Genomic DNA, 12969 nt, shown 5'->3' on the forward strand with positions numbered 1-12969 from the left:
ACTTCACTAAATCACCAAGCCAAACAGCATTTACAAAACTCTTTGTAAACCTAAGCATTAACTTTAATCCCGTTGTGGCAACCAGCCTCTAACTGTTGCGACAACTTCAAGTTAACTCTAACTTGAATACTCAGAGTACCTAATATAATTGCTTCTAGATAAAGGTGAAAGGTACAACTTGAAAACACCCACTACAATTGATCTAGAATAAAAGACAGACTCTTGGAACTGGTTCTTCTATCTGGTTCATGTAGTTTCAGGTTCGCACGCTTGAATCACACAAGAATTGCTTGCAAAATGCGTTGCTATTTTGCTCTCAATTCACGTTTAACTTCAGCGTTTGTGCATGCCTGTAGAATGAGAACATCCTGCAATATATAGAATTAGTAGAATGGGAAATAACTAGAGTTCTAATACTACTCTTCCTTGGTGGAAGAGTTCTAGTTATCTTCAACTTCTAACTCCTCCCTTATCTTGGATAAAGTTCTCTTCGAGTAAGGAGTCCTTATCCTTATCATTTATGCAACCTTTTCGATCAGGAGATATCAGATATAACAACTTGAGCTTATTTCCTTCACGTGCATCCCTTATGCTCGAATCTACCCGTGTATGTGTACAATGTGTATGGACCTGGTTCATGCTGGAGTTCCTTTGTCAATCATTAAAACAAACTTCACTTGAGCCAACGTTTATATTGCTGTTTGTGACGTGTATGAATAGTTTGGTTTTAACTCCGACTGGTTCGAATGTGTTTTGGACAAGTTCGAACCTAAAAATTAGGTGCAACAATTGTTTCTCCTATATGGTGCAGTTCTGCAATCACAGATTCATTCTAGGAAATTGACTGGTAATAGGGGCGGATCTATAGCCTTAATTATAGGGCATGCGAACCCATGATCCCTTCACCAAACTAGATATTTTACGTATATATTTTCTAGAATTCGTCCAATATTATGTATTTGCACCCATGCTCTATAAAAGTTGAATGGTGCACTTGGTTCAATAGTTAATTATTTACTCAAAGAAACAATGATCAATTCTCACTTTACACTTTATTTCCTCATTTCTTTTATGGTTCACTCATATTCTAGATATCCTAGATCCGGCGATAAGGTTTCTCGCCAGAGAAGAAACGCATTCACGGAGGTTCAACCAAGCGCAACTTCGAAATAGTGAAAGGGATTCCTGGTTCGCGGATAACCCCTAAACATAAAAGGATCAGTGTTTGTGAATTTTTGACTTCCCAAGTTCTAACTCGTATTTTGATAAAAACAGGTTTTTCATGACCCAAACTAATTAGGGTCACGTGAGAGGCACATGCTTACTCTCATAATATGTGTACACAGCTGTAACGTGCAAGGGGTATTATTTTTTGGTGAATTATTTAATATCTCTTTTTTTTCTCCCATGTTTCTCTCGTCTACTTCTTATCTCTCCTTCCTCTACTCTTCTCTTCCCATTCCTATGCTCTTCTCTCCTTAATTCTTCTTATTCGTCGAATTAGGAAGTTTGATTTAGGATTTGATGTAGTAATTCCCAAGCTTGTAGCTGATTGTACAAATTCGTTTGATCAATAAAACTTTCCAATTTATTTTCAAATCTTGAGTACATTACAAGGTTACAAATTTACGTTCTTTTGAGCAAGGATTCAATGTTACGGAGAACGTACGTTTATTTTTTACTTGCTCGTTTTACATTATAATAACTTGTTTAAGTTGTTAATTAAAAAAGTTCTTTATAATATGTCTAGAACAACTAATTGTAAGATTTATATAAATTTTTTAACTATGACATCGTCACATAGTTTTAATCTATATAAGCCAAAATTAGTTTGGATAAAGTGCTTTAACATATTCTAATGGAAAATGAAAATAAATATTTATCTATATCTATCTATCTACCAATCTCCTCTACTCTCACATGTGGAAGAATCTTATGAAAATCAAGGACAAAGATGAGCCGCATATCTATCGGAAGATTCAAACTGGCAACTCTAACTTTTTATGGGACAATTGGACTGGTAATGGTCATTTAGCTAGTCTGGTTCAAGGAACTATGAAATCGGCTAAAGTCCAAGTAAATAATTTCATCCAAAATGAAAATTGGTACATCAATAAGCTGGAGCAACTTCTTCCTATCAATATCATCAATAGCATCACCAGCTTGGATATTGGCAATTGCCACATGGATGATAATTTCCCTGTGTGGAACATCTTTGAGGATGGTCATTTCTCCAATGAAACTGCCTAGCAATCCACTAGAATGAAAAGGAATAAGAATAATTTTATGAGTAATGTTTGGCAAAATTCTATTCCCTTTAAAATTTCCTTTCTTACTTGGAGACTTTTTAAAAGAAAATTACCTTTTGATGATATGCTTGGAAGATTTGGTACTAACATCACTTCTAGATACTCTTGTTGTTCTAATACGCAGGTTGAAGTTATGCATCATGTATTCACGGGCAGCGAAGCAGCTAATTTTATTTGGAATGAAATTGGCAACCCTCTAGGAATCAAACATCAGCCTAATCCAGTCATAGGGATCTTCAAGCTATGGTGTGATGAAAAGACCAATAACATAGTGCCCCAACTGTGATTTGCTAGGAAATCTGGAAACAAAGGAGCTCGTGTAGATATGGCAACCAAAAGAGATTTCAACTCAATCATATGAAGCATCAAACTATATGGACTATTAAGGCTGTCATTTCCAAGATGATGCCTAGAGTCGATTTACAACTTCAATGGCCAGTTTTATGCAGCAGAATGGAAAGACTCAGACCATTACAATCATAGAAGCAAGTGTTATGGCAACCTCCTGCCAGGGGCACCCTCAAGGTCAATACTGATGGTAGCTACATTAAAGAGAGTGGCAAAGTTGGTATCAGAGGTATTGTTAGGGACAACAATGGCGATTTAATCATGGCCTTCTCAGTACCCATCACTTGTGATAGCAACAATATGGCAGAGGTGAAGGCTACAGAGTTTGAAGGGAAATGGTGTAATCCACTAGGATACACTAATTTCACTCTCGAACTTGATTCAATGGTCATCGCTAACATGCTTTCAAATAGAGACACTAACAACCTAAAGATCAAGATGGTGATCGACAAGACCATTGACATCTTACAACTTGCCACTGTGACTGTGCAACATTGCTTTCGAGAGGGAAACCAAGTAGCAGACTCGTTGGCTAAACTTGCTGCCAATACTCAACAGAGTATAATCTGTCAAACTTACCAGGAATTGCCTACAAATGCTAAAGATCCCTTCTTATTAGATAAGTGATAAATGCCTAGTATAAGGACAAAGTATGAAAAGTCCAATTTTTTTGTTAGTTGAAGTTTGTATAAATAGTGATTAGTAGGAGGCAGTTCGAACTCCTTCTGATTTATAGGTGGTGGATTCACCATTGTTGTATACTTAGTAGGTCAGGTTTTAGCCCCCCTCAATGCTCTTTTTTGGTAATACAACACAACCCAGCCTACTGTCTGGTTAAAAAAAAATCTATCTATATCTATCTATATTATTATAAAAGCATGAATGTTTTATGCTAAATGTTGAACGACAAAAATTTCCTTTAAACTTTGATTGACTTTTATGTCCTTAAATAGTTATATAATTTAAGAATATAATTGTAATTACCAGGGTTAGAATTCTTTTCAGATTTAAATTGCACATATACAACCCTACAAAGTTTATACTTTATTTCCATTAGGATTCATATTAGATACGATTTACATTATTCAATCAAAGTTAAATTTTTCACTAGGATTCTTATAATTTATACACTTAGAATTCTTGTCATCAGTGCCACATAGTTCAAGAGAAATCCGATTATTTTATATAAGTTCTCTTCTCTTATTATATCTTTACTTCTCTGCGTATTGTCTCGGAGCTTGATATTTTTATATTTTAGTTTTTGAATTCCATATATAATATCATTGGTGATTGATACTTCTTGAGATTTAAGTGATTTTTATGGATTGTAATTGCTCATCCAATTTTTAGTAACTTCAAATTATTCACATGAATTGGTTATAAGTTTAAATTTTCGTAGGCTGAAATATTTTATAGTGTGTTTAATACCAAGATTGAATTGAAAAGACAATTTAAAATTTAACAAAAATTACTATAATACTTAGGAATGTATTTTTACTATACTATTTGGATGAAACTCTACAGACTAGATACTAATGGATAATGTGTAACTTAACATACTGGTAACTTCTGAATTAGAGCTAAAAATTAACATATAGCGGAATCAATAATTAAAGATAAAAAAAATAGATTGTAAAATTTCACTTATAAATTTGAAAATCACAAGTACATATTTTAATGTCAAAAAATTTAGTGTATATAAGATTTTGTTTCATATGGTATGAGTATGATTCTTTGGAAGGAAATTAGGTGGAATGACTTCTTTGAGTGTGTTTGCTTAGTTATGCATAGCTTTAACGATTTTCAATAGTTTATAAGTTAAAGTAAAATAAAGATATTTAAGAAACTTTGCAATGATTCTAAAAATAAAAATTGAGGTTGCTAAGAGCAGACACTTTCTACTGTTGAGTACTGAATAATTTTTCTCAGACAATAATTTTTCTCCTATAGTTACGCCAATAAATGGTTAATGATATTTAGCTACTCAGTTTAAAAAGTATTATCTAATTATATTTTTATACAAGTAATAGTACTGCCTAATTGTTGATTTTGATGCTCTAGAAAACGTCTTTTCATTTGAAATTTTTGCCACTCATTGATACAATTATTGAAAGAACTATATCTCTTGTCATATATATATTTTTAATTTAACATGAATTTATAAAAGTGTTTTCTTATCATATAATTGTTTTTATAGATTAACGCGGAAAATTACGTGTAACGCACGTGAATAGAAACTAGTTATTATAGAAGTATGAATATAATGTTGGTTGACAAAAATATTCTTATAATATTAAACATAATAACTCACAATAAAAGGACATAACCAGAATACTATACGTTAGCTATGTAATCCTATTACTTTTAGGACTACATACTTCTTAAACCTACACGTTAGGCCATATGTAATCCTATTGGTAATCACTTTTCGAACATAGGCGTTCTTTTTGAACCATATATGCCTATATTCTTAATTATATTTGGACTACAACGATGAGAAGTGTGAGTATACAAAAGTATTGCTAAAATATTGAATTTATCTCTTTTGTAAAAGTGTTTCAGTTGTTTAGAGTCTTTAGGACTTCGAACTCATTAAATAAAGTGCACTCTTGGTTGAATTAATACTAATATATTTATGTTTGAAGTTGTCACTCAAGTTTTCATGTAGACCATATATATTTTGTAGAACAACGAATAAGAGCTTTGAATTAGAAAAGGATTTGGCCACCTTTCACGTGACAATATTCACTCCAGTCAAAGTTAAACAAAAACTCAACACAATCTATGTTGTAAAACTTCGCTTCAAATTTTTGAAAAGAAAATTGGAAAAAAGATAAAGTCTCTAGAGAATTGAAATGCTAAAAAAAATAATAAAAAATTAAAGAGCGGACTAATGGTAAATACAATTTTTACATATAGTAGGCATTAAAGCATGTATCATGCACTTGTGACTTGAGCTATTTTGCGGTAGAAGGTAAAAGTAAAACAATGACATGTTAACTTATGTATTTTAAGTTGTATTTTCGTATCATACTTCTTTATTTTTGTAGTTCAAGTAAATTGTGGTCGTATTTTTTAGTTTTGAAAAATCATATGCACTGACATAGTGTTTAAGTTTAAATATTTTATATTAACAGATTAATCGTTTGTGCAATTATTTTGTATTCAAGTATTACTTTAGTTTTTTTTTAAGGAAACGGGATAGATTTTATTAATTAATACTAGCATTATTCAAAATTGTTACAGACCACATATTTTCAGCATTTAAAATTTATCTTATTTTTTCCAAGTCAATTTCTTTACAACGTGTTTCTTTTTGTATGTAATTTTTTTTGTAGAAATTTAACTTTCCTAATCCTTTTATATGAATAATTGCCTAAATTAATACATTTGATCCGTTGGCCAAAAATAATTACAACCATTAGAGAGGTCTCTAATCCTATTTTATTTTTTACAGCAATTAGAGTAGAATAGGTTTCTGATTCTGTTTCTTTTCTGACAGAAAATAAGTTTATATGAAATAATGACCGAAATAACTCCATATTCATTAAAGTGTAAAAGCCAAGACCTTGCCTAATATTAAATAGTTTGAAATTAATTAAAATTTTAGTAGCACCTTTGGAATGAAGCGTGGTTGATAAGTGTTTGAGAAGGAATCTTTATGCTAATGACAACTTGTCACGATCCGAAATTTCCTACCGACGGGACTGTGATGGCGCCTAACATTTCACTTGCTAGGCAAGCCAACGTTAGAAAATCGTCAAACCAATTCCTTATTTCCATTCAGTAAATAACAATAATTATCTAAAATGAAATATAATAAGTGCGGAATATCATAAAACTGTATTAATTACTACCACCCGGATCTGGAATCACAATTCACGAGCATTCTAGAATTTGCTACAAGTAATAGTCACAAAGAAATACAACTGTCCGAATGAAAGAAACAGTAGAACAGAAAAGATAGATGGAGACTTCAAGGTCTGTGAACGCCGACAAATCTACCTTGAGTCTCCGAACAGCGGACCAATAGCAAAATCTCGATCAGCCCGAGCCGGTATAAAAATCTGCACAGAAAGTGCAGAGTATAGTATCAGTACAACCGACCCCATGTACTGGTAAGTGTCGAGCCTAACCTCGATGAAGTAGTGACGAGGCTAAGGCAAGGCACCTACAATTTAACCTATACAATTTAACAGTGTATATGCAAATAACAGAAATGAAGAACTAAATAGAAAATGTCGGGAGAGGGAACATACTAAGGAAAATACAAGATAAAGAACTACAACAGAATGATCACCGGAGCAGTCAATATACCATGAATCAACAGAAATAGTGAATACAGTAAGGAAATATGCACGACATCACCCTACGTGCTTTTACTCTTAATCTCACCATAAAATCAATAGAAACGGCATGGCATCACCCTTCGTGCATTAACTCTCATATCATGGCACGGCATCACCCTTCGTGCTTTTACACTCACAATATGGCACGACATCACCCTTCGTGCATTAACACTCACAATATGGCACGGCATCACCCTTCGTGCATTAACTCTCATATCATGGCACGACATCACCCTTCGTGCTTTTACACTCATAATATGGTACGACATCACCCTTCGTGCTTTTACACTCACAATATGGCACGACATCACCCTTCGTGCATTAAAACTCACAATATGGCACGACATCACCCTTCGTGCATTAACACTCATATCATGGCATGGCATCACCCTTCGTGCATTAACACTCTTCCTTACCATAATGTAATGCATAAATAACAACAGGGAGATATAGTAACAAGTACAAACCTTACTTCAATATTTGGTTCCATAATATCATTCTCAACTTTAAAATAAAAACTCAATTATCACCAGAAATTCCGTAAACATGATAAGAACGATAAATTGAACAACACTAGTATAACACGTAGCAATTTGGCATAGGAAAGAGACAATATTAAAAAAAATAGAGAAACATGAAAAACAGGTAAATTGGCTGCGCATAAGTACTCGTCACCTCACATATACGCCGCTCACATGGATTTCACTTAGCAAGTAATCTAAGGTTCTTAATTTTCTCAAGTCAGGGTTAGATACAATACTTACCTCGCTCTGAAGGCCACTTAATTCTCAATCACAGCTTTTCCTTTGGAATTCACTTCCAAACCACTCGCATCTATTCAAAAATGACTCAATAATATCAAATATTGCTAAAGGAATCAATTATGTTGCATAAATTAAATTTCCCAAATTTTTCTCCAAAAAGTCAAAAAATTGACCCCGGGCCCGCTTGGTCGAAACCCGAGGTTCGGACCAAAATCCTTTTACCCATTCACCCCCGAGCCCGAATATGTAATTAGTTTTGGAATCTGACCTCAAATTGAGGTCTAAATCCATAAATTTCCGAAATCCCTAGTTTCTACCCTAACCCCTAATTCTACCATGAAAACTCTAGATTTTAGGTTAAAAATTCAAGAAATATAACGGGTAATTGAAAGAAAATGGTTTAGAATCACTTACTAACAATTTGGGGAAGAAATGACTCTTGAAAAATTGCCTCTCACCGTTTGGTTTTTAAGAAAAATGGGTTTCTCGCTAAAATCACGTTTTTGGATTCTGTTAAGTGTTGGGCGACAGTGTTCATCGCGTTCGCGAGAGCACTGTCGCATTCGCGAGGCAGTGCTCGCATTCGCGTAGGATACCCTTCCCTGGTCTTCGCGTTCGCGAGACATTGCTCACGTTCGCGATGAAAAAAAGGCTGACTCCCCCTCCCCAGTGCCTAACACTACGCGTTCGCGAAGGGTAACGTCCCCATCGCTTCGCGTTTGCGACCAAGTCTTGGCGTTCGCGTGAGTACCTCCGCGAACGCGAAAAAGAACATGCCAGAATACAGAATCTGCAGAAAAAACCAGATTTTCAAAGCCCAAAACATCCCGTAGCCTATCCGAAACTCACCCGAGCCCTCGGGGCTCCAAACCAAACATGCACACAAGTCCAAAAATATCATACGAACTTGCTCGCACGATTAAATCGCCAAAATAATACCTAGAATTACGAATTTAGCACCAAATCAAATAAAATTCTCAAGAACACTTTAAAATTTATATCTTCTCAACCGGACGTCCGAATCACGTCAAATCAACTACGTTTCTTACCAAATTTCACAGACAGGTCTTAAATATCATAACGAACTTGTACCGGGCTCCGAAACCAAAATACGGACCCGACACTAACAATGTCAAATGTCAATCAATTCTTGAAAACAAATAAATTGTCAGACTTTTAATTTTTATCAAAAATTCATAACTTGAGCTAGGGACCTCCGAATTCGATTCCGGGCATACGCCCAGGTCCCATAATTCGATACGGACCCACCGGGACCGTCAAAACATGGATCCAGGCCCGTTTACCAAAAATGTTGACTGAAGTCAACTAAAATTAACTTTTAAGGCAAAAATTCTTATTTTCATTAGTTTCAACATAGAAGCTTTCCGAAAACTTGCTCGGATTGCACACGCAAATCGAGAAGGGTAAAAATGGCATTTTAAGGCTTAAGAGCGCATATTCGAGTTCTAAATCATAAGATGACCTTTTGGGTCATCACAATCTCCACCTCTAAAACAACCGTGCGTCCTCTAACGGACATAGAAAAGTACCTGGGCTGGTAAAAAGGTGGGAATATCTACTCTGCATATCAGACTCGGACTCCCAAGTAACTGCCTCAATGGACTGACCTCTCCACTACACTCGAACTGAAGGGTAACTCTTTGACCTCAACTAACGAACCTGTCGGTCTAGAATGGCCACCGGCTCCTCCTCGTAAGTCAAATCCTTGTCCAACTGGACAGAGCTGAAATCTAACACGCGGGACGGGTCACCATGATATTTTCGGAGCATAGACACATGGAATACCAGATGAACTGAGGATAACCCTGGAGGCAACGCAAGTCTATAAGCTACCTCTCCCACTCTCTCGAGGATCTCAAATGACTGGATATACCTAGGGCTCAACTTGCCCTTCTTCCAAAATCTCATAACACCCTTCATGGGCGATACCCGAAGCAATATTCTTTCTCTAACTATGAATGCAATATCACGAACTTTACGGTCAGTATAACTCTTTGCCTGGACTGAGCTATACGAAGTCGATCCTGTATTATCTTGACCTTGTCCAAGGCCTCCTGAACTAAATCTGTACCCAATAACCGAGCCTCCCCTGGCTCAAATCACCCAACTGGTGACCTACACTGTCTACCATATAATGCCTCATAGGGAGCCATCTGAATGCTCGACTGGTAGCTGTTATTGTAGGCAAACTCCGCTAATGGAAAAAATTGATTCCAAGAACCTCCAAAGTCAATAACACAGGCGCGAAGCATATCCTCCAAGATATGAATAGTATGCTCTGATTGCCCGTCCGTCTGAGGATGAAATGTTGTGCTCAACTCAACCTATGTACCCAACTCACGCTGAACTGCCCTCCAAAAGTGCGAGGTAAACTGTGTAACTCGATCAGAAATGATAGACACGGGCACCCCGTGAAGACGGACGATCTCATGAATGTAAATCTCTGCCAACCGCTCTGAGGAATAGGTAACTGCCACAGGAATAAAATGTGCTGACTTGATCAACCTGTCCACAATGACTCAAACTGCGTCAAATCTTCTCTGAGTCCGTGGGAGCCCAACAACAAAATCCATAGTGATACACTCCCACTTCCACTTAGGAATTTCTATCTTCTGAAGCAAACCACCAGGTCTTTGATGCTCGTACTTAACTTGCTGACAATTTAGACACCGAGCTACATATGCAACTATATACTTCTTCATTCGCCTCCACCAATAATGCTGCCACAAGTCCTGATACATCTTGGCGGCGCTCGGATGAACAGAATACTGGGAACTGTGGGCTTCTTCAAGAATTAATTCACGAAGCCCATCCACATTAGGCACACAAATATGGCCTTACATTCGCAGAACCCCATCTTCCCCCACAATAACTTGTTTGGTATCACCGTGCTGCACCGTGTCCTTAAGGACAAGTAAATGAGGATCATCATATTGCCTCTCTCTGATGCGCTCATATAAAGAAGATCGAGCGACTGTGCAAGCTAGAACTCGACTGGGTTCTGAAACATCTAACCTCACGAACTGATTAGCCAAAGTCTGAACATCTGCAGCTAATGGCCTCTCACCAACCGGAATAAAAGCAAGACTGCCCATACTCACAACCTTTCTACTCAAAGCATCAGCCACCACATTGGCCTTTCCGGGGTGATACAAATTATAAAATGGTGATATCATAGTTTTTCAACAACTCCAACCATCTTCTGTGCCTCAAATTAAGATCCTTTTGTTTGAACAGATACCGAAGGCTACGATGATCAGTAAATACCTCACACGAGACACCGTAGAGGTAATGCCTCCAAATCTTCAGCGCATGAACAATGGCTGCCAATTCTAAGTCATGAACAGGATAATTCTTCTCGTGAACTTTCAATTGCCGCGACGCATATGCAATTACCTTGCCATCTTGCATTAATACTGCACCAAGCCCAATGTGAGATACGTCACAATATACCATATACGATCCTGAACTTGTGGGTAATACCAACACTGGCGCCGTAGTCAAAGCAGTCTTGAGCTTCTGAAAGCTCGCTTCACACTCGTCTGACCACCTGAATGGGGGCACCCTTCTGGGTCAATCTGGTCAACGGGGCTGCTATGGATGAAAACCCTTCCACGAACTGACGATAATAACCTGCTAAACCTAGAAAACTCCAGATCTTTGTAACTGAAGTAGGTCTAGGCCAATTCTGAACAGCCTTAATCTTCTTAGGATCCACCTTTATGTCTTCTGCCGATACAACATGCCCCCAAAAATGCAACTGAGTCTAACTAAAACTCATATTTTGAAATTTTGGCATATAACTGATTATTCTTCAAAGTCTGAAGCATACTCTGAAGATGCTGCCCATGCTCCTCTCGACTGCTGGAGTAAATCAAGATATCATCAATGAATATAACCACAAAAGAACCCAAATAGGGCTTGAACTCCCGATTCATCAAATCCATTAGTGTTGATGGGGCGTTGGTAAGCCCAAATGATAATACTAGGGATTCGTAATGCCCATACCAAGTCCAAAAAGCTGTATTAGGGACATCAGATGCCCTAATCTTCAACTGATGGTTACCAGACCTCAAAATTATTTACCCAAATTAACGAGTCACATTTAACACCACCTGGGCGGGTACCTATCTCGTAGGTTAAAACTCAATAATTACAACACGAATTTGGCAAGTATGCACAGAGAATTTCATATAATTCTTTTTAAAAAATAAGCCTAGCAGGCATGACTCCCTATTAGTACTATTGTTACACCCTATATTTTCGTACGTAAAAATGCGTCGTAAGCAAACTAATGTAGGACCAAAAATGAGATAATATTTAAAAGTATATAAAGTAATTTAATCATGTTACCTCTGAGGTTACAAATATTGAAGATCATGAACAACAAGTACAAAGAGGGTTGGACAGTTCAGAAGCTAAAGCAATTAAATAAAACAATATTTCGTCGAAAGTCGACAAGTTGGGAATGTTATAACATGTACCTTTGGGGTGAGACTAGGGTGATTAACATGATAAGGAGATTATGTTATGATTTATATTAGTCGTATGACATCCGTGTGTTATGTTTTAATGTCAAGCGAGTTGTGAAATAAAAGTCGATGAAAGTCATCACAAGTTACACTCATAAGTTTTACTGAAATTTTGGGTCAAATGTAACTGCGATTTTCTCCCAATATACTTAGACTTATGGGGTGTTCTACCCATCAAATTAAAGATCTATGAGTCTATTTTCCAACGCATTAAACCGTTTGTCAATATGACATTGGAGTAGAAAGATATGGGCATTTGTACGATACTGCGCAAGCTGCTAGGTGACAAGTAGGTGTGTCACCTACTTGCTTAAATGAAAGCCCAAAAATGGGCCATTTCGGGTCGTCCAAAGAGGCCTTTTAAGGGCCTATTTTCTTCATATATTAGACTTAAAATAGAGCATAATAACCAGACATAAGCTCTGCAAAGAATCCTCCCAAAAATTTCCACAAACCCTAATTGATTTTCTCTCCCTTTCAAGTTCCAATTGGAGGTAAAACCTAGAGTTTGAAGAACCAAGATAAGAGCTGAGTTATCCAACAAATAACGTGAGTTTACTTCTCTCTTTCATCCAATTTTTCTTCTGTAAATTCATGGTAAGTCGACGGTGATCGGAAGCCGTGAGTTCGAGTTATTCACTTGTAG

The sequence above is a fragment of the Nicotiana tabacum genome, chromosome 23, assembly GCF_000715075.1.
Source record: "Nicotiana tabacum cultivar K326 chromosome 23, ASM71507v2, whole genome shotgun sequence".
NCBI lineage: Eukaryota > Viridiplantae > Streptophyta > Magnoliopsida > Solanales > Solanaceae > Nicotiana > Nicotiana tabacum.